Source organism: Phaseolus vulgaris, chromosome 11, assembly GCF_000499845.2.
Source record: "Phaseolus vulgaris cultivar G19833 chromosome 11, P. vulgaris v2.0, whole genome shotgun sequence".
NCBI classification, from domain to species: Eukaryota; Viridiplantae; Streptophyta; class Magnoliopsida; order Fabales; family Fabaceae; genus Phaseolus; species Phaseolus vulgaris.
In genome coordinates, this window is record NC_023749.2 from 10484588 (window position 1) to 10493642 (window position 9055).

Below are 9055 nucleotides of genomic sequence, written 5' to 3' on the forward strand. Positions count from 1 at the left end.
ATTCAATTATATGTATGATTAAATTTGTTAATTTTATATTGTATGTATATTTATAATTATTTGATACGTGTAGGTATTGAGTTCGGGGTGTTCGACTCTTGACAATTATTTCCCATATGAGAGACCCTTAGTTTTTCGTTTGAGATTTAATACATGTATTTGTCTACTACTCCTCTAATTGTAATATTTTAAAACATTTTTAAAAAAGCAGAAGAGGTTGTAGTGACAATAATTGTATTGAGTCTTAAATTTTCCAGGTGCACAGTTTGAGAAGAACAATAATTTTTATTAATTGAGTAGTATGTAACTTGTAATTGACATATCATATATTTTACGTAATTTTGGTTCATAACATTTTGTGTTGTTCTTTAACTGCATATTTGACTGTGGAGATTTCGTTTCACCACTTTCATTTCATGCCACCTGAATACTAATGTGACAGTATTCAATTTTTGAATTCTCATATATTTGACATATATATAAATATATTTTTATGTAGATCTCCCGATGTACTAAACACTACAAGAAAAAAATGTTTTAATGGAGGTTAATATAACCTTAGGAATTGATTTAACTAATGGAGGTTTTTTTTTCTAAAACCTCAACAACATAATGGAGGTTTTTTAACCTTAGTTAAATTCCAAAGGTTTATTCTAAAACCTCAACAAAATAACAGAAGTTTTTTTAACCTTCATTAATTTTCAAAGGTTTATTCTAAAACCTCAGCAAAATAACGAAGGTTTTTTTAACCTTCGTTAATTTTCAAAGGTTTATTTTAAAACCTTCGCAAATTAACGAAGGTTTTTTTAACCTTCATAATTTACAAAGGTTTATTTTAAAACCTCCACAAAGATAACGGAGGTTTTTTTAACCTTCGTTAATTTCTAAAGTTTATTTTATAACTTCCGCAAAATAAGGGAGATTTTTTAATCTTAGTTAATTTACAAAGGTTTATTTTAAAAATTTCGCAAAATAACAGAGATTTTCTTAACCTTAGTTAATTTTCAAAGATTTATAACCTCTACAAAATAGCAGAGGTTTTTTTAACCTTCGTTAAGTTCCAAAAATTTATTCTTAAATATTTATTTTATTAAAATTAATTAATTATTTATTTATTTTATATAGATATTTTCCTTAAAAATTTACTATAAGAAAAACTAGTATTTTTATCACTAAAAAAATTATTTTAACAAAAATTATTTATGAAAAAATTAATATAATCCACATATAAATTTAATAAATAAATATTTTGTAATTGTTAAATTACTAAGTCGTACAAACCTCAGTAAAATACCTGAGGTTTTCTAAAACCTCCCTAAATATCCCTAAATAAATATAATTAATTTTTTTATCTTCCTTATACTCTTAGTTTTCCACCACATACTCACGACATCTGCTGAACCACACTTCCATAAAAAAAGCCACAAAACCCATTCTCCATCTGCTGCTCCAGAGAAGCTCCTTCCGTCTTTGCTCCACCACGGAATCGGTTCTCTACAAGGGAGAAACTCTTAACCTTCTCATTTTATCTCATCTCCATCTCTGTCTTTTCACATTCTCGTTCGCTTCTCCTCGCCGAGAATAACGCAACCTCCGTCGTCAATGTCGCTCTTGCGACCTCTTCCTCAACGCATTCTCCGCTGATCCCTCCCTCCGGTCAGCAACCATCGCCGACCTCCGCGCCGCCCGTGAACGTGACCCCGCCTACGTCTCGTACTTTCACTGTCTCCTCAATGACAAAGGCTTCCTCGCCTGCCAGGTCTAATTCCTTGTCCCCTCAATTCTAGGGTTCTGAATGCTTCAGTTCTAGGTTTTATCTAATTCAGTTTAATTTCCATGCACATCATTTTTCATTCAGAAATCATGTATATATAATTTATGGCGAAGTTAGTGTTAATGTTAATAAACTTAGGGAAAATAACAATTTCTGGTTTGATAATTTACAATTTGATTTAGAATTTGTTAATGTTAATAAACTTTAGAAGGATGATTAGGAAAACCAAAATACTCACTGACCTTAAACTCTTCCATTCCATCAAACATTATTTCACTTTTTGGTGCAAAAGCAAACTCTAGTTTTACCAAAAAAATGTTCAAATTCAATGAATTATGTTAGCTTTGGTCAGCTGTGTAAGTGAGACATCACGTTCAATTAATTGATTTTGAATAAAAGGTGTCTAGTTAAAATCATAACTATGCATTGTTTATGATTTGATTTGTGAAATCAATTGAATTATATAAAGCCTCGTATTAGGCGTACGACCATTGGTATTCAATTGTCATGGTCCAATTGGAAATTGGAGGAAAGACGTTGTTCTTATTCTGAAACCATCTCTTCCGTTTGGATGATAATTTGTGCAGAAGTAGAAGTGTAACATATATATGTAGGATGCACTCAATTAGGTAAAATCAAATTTCAGGACACGATGAGTTAAAGATTGCATGACAATTAGATGCATGTTTATGACTTCCAAACAGTTATATTCTACAAAATGCTTTCACAACTTTTGTACAGTTGGTCCCCTAAAACATCGGTAATGAGAGTGGCACCAATAACCTCCAATTACGCAGAATGCGTAATCTTTGCTATAACGACTCACCCATGTAACTGTTCGATCCTCTAATCTTAGCAGACATTTCTTGAACTAATTCTAACCTGGTGTCTCATTTTGGCTCACCGAACTTTAATGCAGTTGGAAAGGTCTAGCCTCAAGAAAAGAAAAGGCAACTATGCAAACTAGTGATATGTTTATGCTCTTGCATCCCATTCTATATATATTGAGATAGCTACATTCATCGTTCATTTTATTCATGAAAAACTTGCCCTCATTTTCCAATGCCTGTAGTTATGTTGTCCGATATTTTATTTTGTACTTTGCAGTTACTGCATTGCAGTACATTTACTTTGCATTTATTCTGTTTTATGGGTTACGTTTTTGCACTTACTGCATTGCAGTGCCAGTGATCTTGGTGCACTTCAGCAACTCTTGGTTGATCAACCAATGTCCAAACAGAGGAAGGTTGGCAAGAATTATTTGTGGGGTAATAGAAGTTATGTTTTGATCATTAAAATAAAAAATGTATATGCATGTCAACGCCATCAATTTCATCTAATGCTTATGATAATCATTAGGAATGTTGCACTTTGAATTAGACCTCTCAATGTTTCTGGGACCTCCTATATGATCTTTAGATCACTGTTGGAGCATTGTTAATTTTTTCTTATTTTGAATTGAGCATTGTTAATGGGTAGAATCTACTATTATACTATATTTACATAAGAAATCTAGATTGTTATATTTAGACATTATAAGATGTCAAATTTGATTCAACGTTTTTAAAGTAAGCAGGAGTTCGTTAAATTGTTTTGTTTAAGGAATCTATAAACTAAAACTCTAAAAGTCTGGAGTTCGTTAAATTTTTTTGTTTAAGGAATCTATAAACTAAAACTCTAAAAGTCTGGAGTTCGTTAAATTGTTTTGTTTAAGGAATCTATAAACTAAAACTCTAAAAGTCTGGTGTTACCCTTTATTCTGTTTTCATTCTGGCAATCACGTTTTGGGCTTATTAATACTCCTTTACCCTTAATAGCTTGGTAGGTTATGGTTTCAACTCATTCTCTCTGAAACTAGAAAAAGAAAAATAAAATGGTGAAAGTTACAACTTGTTTATTGTTCAGATAATAGTTCTACAATCATTTATGACTTAGTTCCTCTGCTAAATTTTTTTATTTTATCCTTGTTTCAATAAGTGATTTGGGAAGTCTAGTCTTGCAAGTGGCCAGATTAGTCTTTTGTCAAATTTGGTAAGCCTGTAAGTATCGGCAGCCAAATATTTATATATTGTAGTCTTCTTTCACATGATGTGGTTAAATTGATATCTGGTTGTCATGTTATAAAAATAGGCATAATTCCCATTATTATTATGTTTTCATTATACTTTGTTTAGCTTATATATGTGTTTGTTCTAGCATAACCAAGGTTGCCAACCCAAAAGTCTACGTAAACTTCATGTTTACGAAGATTCAAAAAGCTCAACTCAAACTCATAAAAGTTTAACTACCGCAAAAATAATATTTTGTAAAAATGTAAAGTGGTGTTCTTCTAGTAAGTATTCCAACATGAAATTAATAGAAACATATTAACACAAATAGAGCTTGACAGTCTGCTTTGGAGACAGAAAACATATTGAAACATAACCTTGGGAAATGAAACGCAACAAACAGAACTGTCCTTAGTTACTCATCAATCCAGTAAAAAAACAAACACAATACAATGCCAGTTGGGAAAACACATAAAACACATTAACGTGTGAACACCTTAGAACTTGAGCACAAACAATGCATCTTATAGTTTTCTATACTTGTTTATTTTCTACGACAATTATTTATCTATTCTACAACAATTATTTATCTATTTTACAGTAATTATTTATCTCTTCTTGTTATTTATCTGTGCTATTTATAGCCTCTAGACAATGATTCAAGTTTATATTCAATCAATTTAATTGTTGAATAGTTTATATTCTAACCTGGTCTTTTCCTTGTCATTTTTTGGTTTTAGAGAAATAAGTTTCAAATGTTGCATGATAAGAAATGACTAAGACATAAAAGAATTATTAAAATATATGAGTTCAAATAGAAATAAAATATATTTTTTTATCACTTTCATATCTTCTTCATACACTTTGTACAACTTCTTTATACACTTATTTCACTTCTATTCTTTTACGCATTCTAATGCTCTTGTTGACACATGTTTTTTTTTAAAACTTTCATGCTAGGTTTGCTTTATTTTTATCAAACAATTCCATTTAGATATGGATAAGTCTTGGATTAACATGCCTCAAAATACATGTCAGTACATGGACGGATTGAATAAATTTTTGGACTTTGCATTTGCTAATAAGAGCGTTGAGGGTAAGATAATAAGAGTGTTAAGGGTAAGATAATAAGAGCGTTGAAGTTAAATGTCAGAATATATGTTGTCTTTTATTTTTGCGAAAAACTAAATACGCAATGCCTCCCATGTATAGTGCCACACTCAAAAATCCCAATATCCCCAGAAATATCTTAGTCATAATTCTTAACTCAGCATGAAGAAACAACTTCACAAAGCTAGTCATTAAATAGTATATGTTTATGCCCATGATGAGGGAACCAATGATTCAAGTAACAGCTGAATCTGCAATTCAAGTATATATACAAAATCATTTGATGTAGAAGAACATTTTTTTAGCATGAAGCAACAACAACCTTTTCCAACAATAACTCAAGAATTATAGTTATTTGAATGGAGTTTAAGGGAAACTGAGTACATGTTTTTATCTTGTTTGCAATTAGGTATGTGTCAGACAACCATTCTAAATATTTTTTTTGGCAACATTTGTGATGTGTCTGATGTAGGCAATCATTTTGCTATTTGTAAAACCTTTCAATTTTTCTTGTCACAAAAAAAGTTATCGTGATTGAGTTGATGTGTTCTCCCATCTTGATTTTGCTGCTAGTGAACTTGAGGAGTGGAATCAAAGCAAAAGGAAGCTCAAATGATAAGATCATCTGATCAGCAGACAAAGAGGGACTTCAGCACAAACTATAGCATATCCCAAAACTGTATTCAAATTTAATTGGAATAAAGGATGCCATGTATTCAAATTTCAAATGGAAAATGTTACTTTGACAACTGCAAATTAAAATGCATCAGTTTACAACTATGATTTGACCAATATAACTTCAAAATTGTTCAATTTCAACAAAACAATTTTTTTCTTTCCAGTTGTAATCTGGTACATAATTGTCAACTTATCGTCACTCTTTCAAAATATATGACACTTCATGAACTTGTGACAATCTGAACAACTTTTTGACTTCAATACCAACAAGTTTCCAAATGAAAAGCATAACATGACATGGTATGGTTAAAAAACATGGAGAGAAGCTAATGGCAAGGTAATCATACTGATGCAATTATGATGAGCTCCTGATAGCTGTCGTTTTGCTGTCAAATTAATATGATTCTAGCGTAGACTTGTCTAACACTAGAGAGATGATAGTATAATTATGGACAAATTTCCCCAAGTCGTCTCCCAACGAATCCAATAGTAAAATCAGTTGATCAGGGTTTAGAATCTATCTGCAAGCAATAAAAATTAGCAATAACAATAACGATAAAAAGGGAGTTTGAGATAGTTGTGCAGAAAATATAAAAGAGATTAAAATAACAAATAAAAAGCGGTTGATCCCAAGTTCTTCCACCATTGAATTCTTCACAGGTTCTCTAAAGATTAATCTTTTCTCATTCCTCCAACAGAGCTAAACCAGATTGAACATGCGCCAATCTAATTCAACTGAAACTCACTAGTAAAACATGCGTCTACTGGTTTAATCCATACCCACTTTGTTCCATGCGTATACTCCATGGGAATGCTTACCTCCTCTCCCTTGAATCATGCGCCCAAGAAATTAATTAGAATAATGCAAACTAACTAAGAAACCAAAGTTTAAGATAAGGAAGACTCTCAATCATGCGTTCAAGTACAACCTCTGACAAAAACCAGTTTTCCAGGAGATTAGACAATAAAAACAACTGCTATAGAGAATTAAAAATTGAAACTTTTATTGAACAAAACCTCAGAACTCAATGGGGAATTACAAAAGAATCAACCAAAAAGGTTTAGCCTTCCATGCGGAGGCAAAACAAAAGAATTACTAAGAAGAAAATAAACTAAGAAAATCCTATGAAGCTCTCTCTTTTCTCCTTGATGCTTGTGTCATTTTATAGGCTTTTCTGCTCCAAGGATCTTGGGAAAATATTGCAGTTTAGATTTTGTAAACAGTTTCCACTTTCCATAATTCTTTTTATTTTGTAGAAGATTTGCTTCCAATTCTGTTTTTGGAATCTTGTAGCTTTTATTTTCTCTTTCTTCTCCTCAAAATATTTTTTCTGTTTTGGTTCAAGAAGCAACTTGAACTTTTGCATATTTGGCCCATTCGCAAAGGTAGATGCTTCCTCCGGATAATTTACTCTAAAAACACAAAATTAACAATAATAATAGTTAAGGTCCAAATAAACCCAATTATAAGAATATTAATTAAAACAATGGATTTATTTATTATTATAGTCCAATAATCTATGAATAAGGCTAGTGAGTGTGAATAAATATATGCTCATCAGCTCCCCGACTCCAGCAGAGCCACCTATGAGTAATGATTTTATTAGCACACTTTCCAACAAAAAAATTATATATGAAGCTCAAGAACTGAGTACAGATGGTTGTTACATACTCTTAATAAAAAAAGAGGCTTTGTTCAAATCTAAATCCTAACAACTATTCTGATCTTCAACACTTAAGTTTGAAGAACTGCAAACTGCTCCACTTACAGATTATCCACAGAAGCAGATCACAAAAGCTAATTTATATTATTTTACCTTAGGATTATGGGATAGTCCTTATATGGCTTAACTCTTTGAATATAATCCTCTCTTTGTGCCTGACAGAAGTAATAACCTTCAAAGAGTTCCTGAAATTAGTCGCACATTATTAATATGATCCAAGCACACAACCAATCAGGGTTTTTCATCAAATTAATGAGTCCATTAAAATTACTATCCCTACAATGATGGGATGAGGAATCTGTTTTGTCAGTATGAACATCAAAAGACATAAAAACCCATTAGTCTTCCAGTCAATAGTTCCAAAGAAAATTGTTCCCTTCTCAATTTCTGGTTTTAAAATTTAACCTCTAAAACAATTCCAACTACTTAATAATCAATTTCTCATCCAAAATTCATCAATTTTTCAATAAATATTAGTCACCACCACTCCTCTTCTCAAATATAAATCAAACACACCCTTAATATTTTACATAAAAAGACAAAAACAAGGGATCAAGGCCAACATTAATTAAGAGTAATTTGCACACAAAAAAGTTCACAAGTTGCAGGCATTGATGTAAGCATGGTCAGGGTTGTCTTTATCCTAACCTTAAGGATGGACAGGGGAACTAAAAGTTTGAAATAATTCCCAATATTCAAGGATAAGCATAACAGGAATTGGAGATAAAATATTTTGGTGGTACTTTGTCCCTTCCAAAACGCCACCAACATATACAAGCAGTGAACAGTTACAAAACTCACAGAGGTAGAAAAAGAAAAGGTTGTTCTATTCATCCACAACTAACAAACCTATTAATCACCAAAAAGCTATCATGAATTCAAACTATTGAAATTATTATGAAACAAATTCTCAAAATATCTTATAAAGGATTTACCTCTCCACGAAATTAGCTTATACCACTAAGAAGGAAATAAGGTGTTAGGGCTAGACCTTCAAACCACTGAGAATCAAGATCACGATGTTAGGGCTAGAGCTTCAAAAATAAAATTACACAACACAGAAAGAAAGAAATCGAGATGGGCAAAACCTAGGGTCTTCAACTCGCGGAGACTCGCAAAGATTGAAAACGGAAGGAAATGCGAAACTCCTGTTTGCGTTCTCATGGTGGCACGACTACTCCATGGCTGTTGAGTACAACGATGGCACAAATTCTCAAGCTCAAACACTCTCACTCGAAAATGCTCAATCTCGCACTAGAAAATGCTCACTCGAAAATGTTAAGCTCGTAATTTGAAAATACTAAGCTCAGACTCTGAAAAGTGTTTATTCTTTTCTCAAAATGATTTGACACCTTAACAATTAAGGAGTTTTCAAATAAATAAAAATTAATTATTTGTGTGGACTTCACTTCCACAGTTTCATTATTTATTTAAATTTAATTTTAAAATGTGTAGCGTGAGCTTAACCTTCAAAACTTTAAATTTTTATTATTTTTATACTTTTGGTAGTGGCCGTTTCACCAACGCAACTCTTTTTTTTTTTTTTAAGTTTGTGTGAGTATAACCCACCTTTCCTCACATTATTTTTTGAATTTTTTTAATAGTAAAGGCTTATTTGACACTATTTAGTATCCACATGCCATCCTCACTTTTTTTTTGCAGCTATATCTACTTTTTCTTGTAGTGTAATTAAGAAAATGAGGTTATTTGGATTTACTGCA

General features: G+C 31.6%; 1 long non-coding RNA gene across 1 annotated transcript; it reads left to right on the top strand.

The window, feature by feature from the left end:
* The first annotated feature begins 1379 nt into the window (after positions 1-1379).
* LOC137825853 (uncharacterized) lies at positions 1380-5712 on the top strand. Its single transcript, XR_011083370.1, has 2 exons — positions 1380-3042; positions 5506-5712. It is a non-coding gene; the product is annotated as an uncharacterized lncRNA (long non-coding RNA).
* The last annotated feature ends 3343 nt before the right edge of the window (positions 5713-9055 follow it).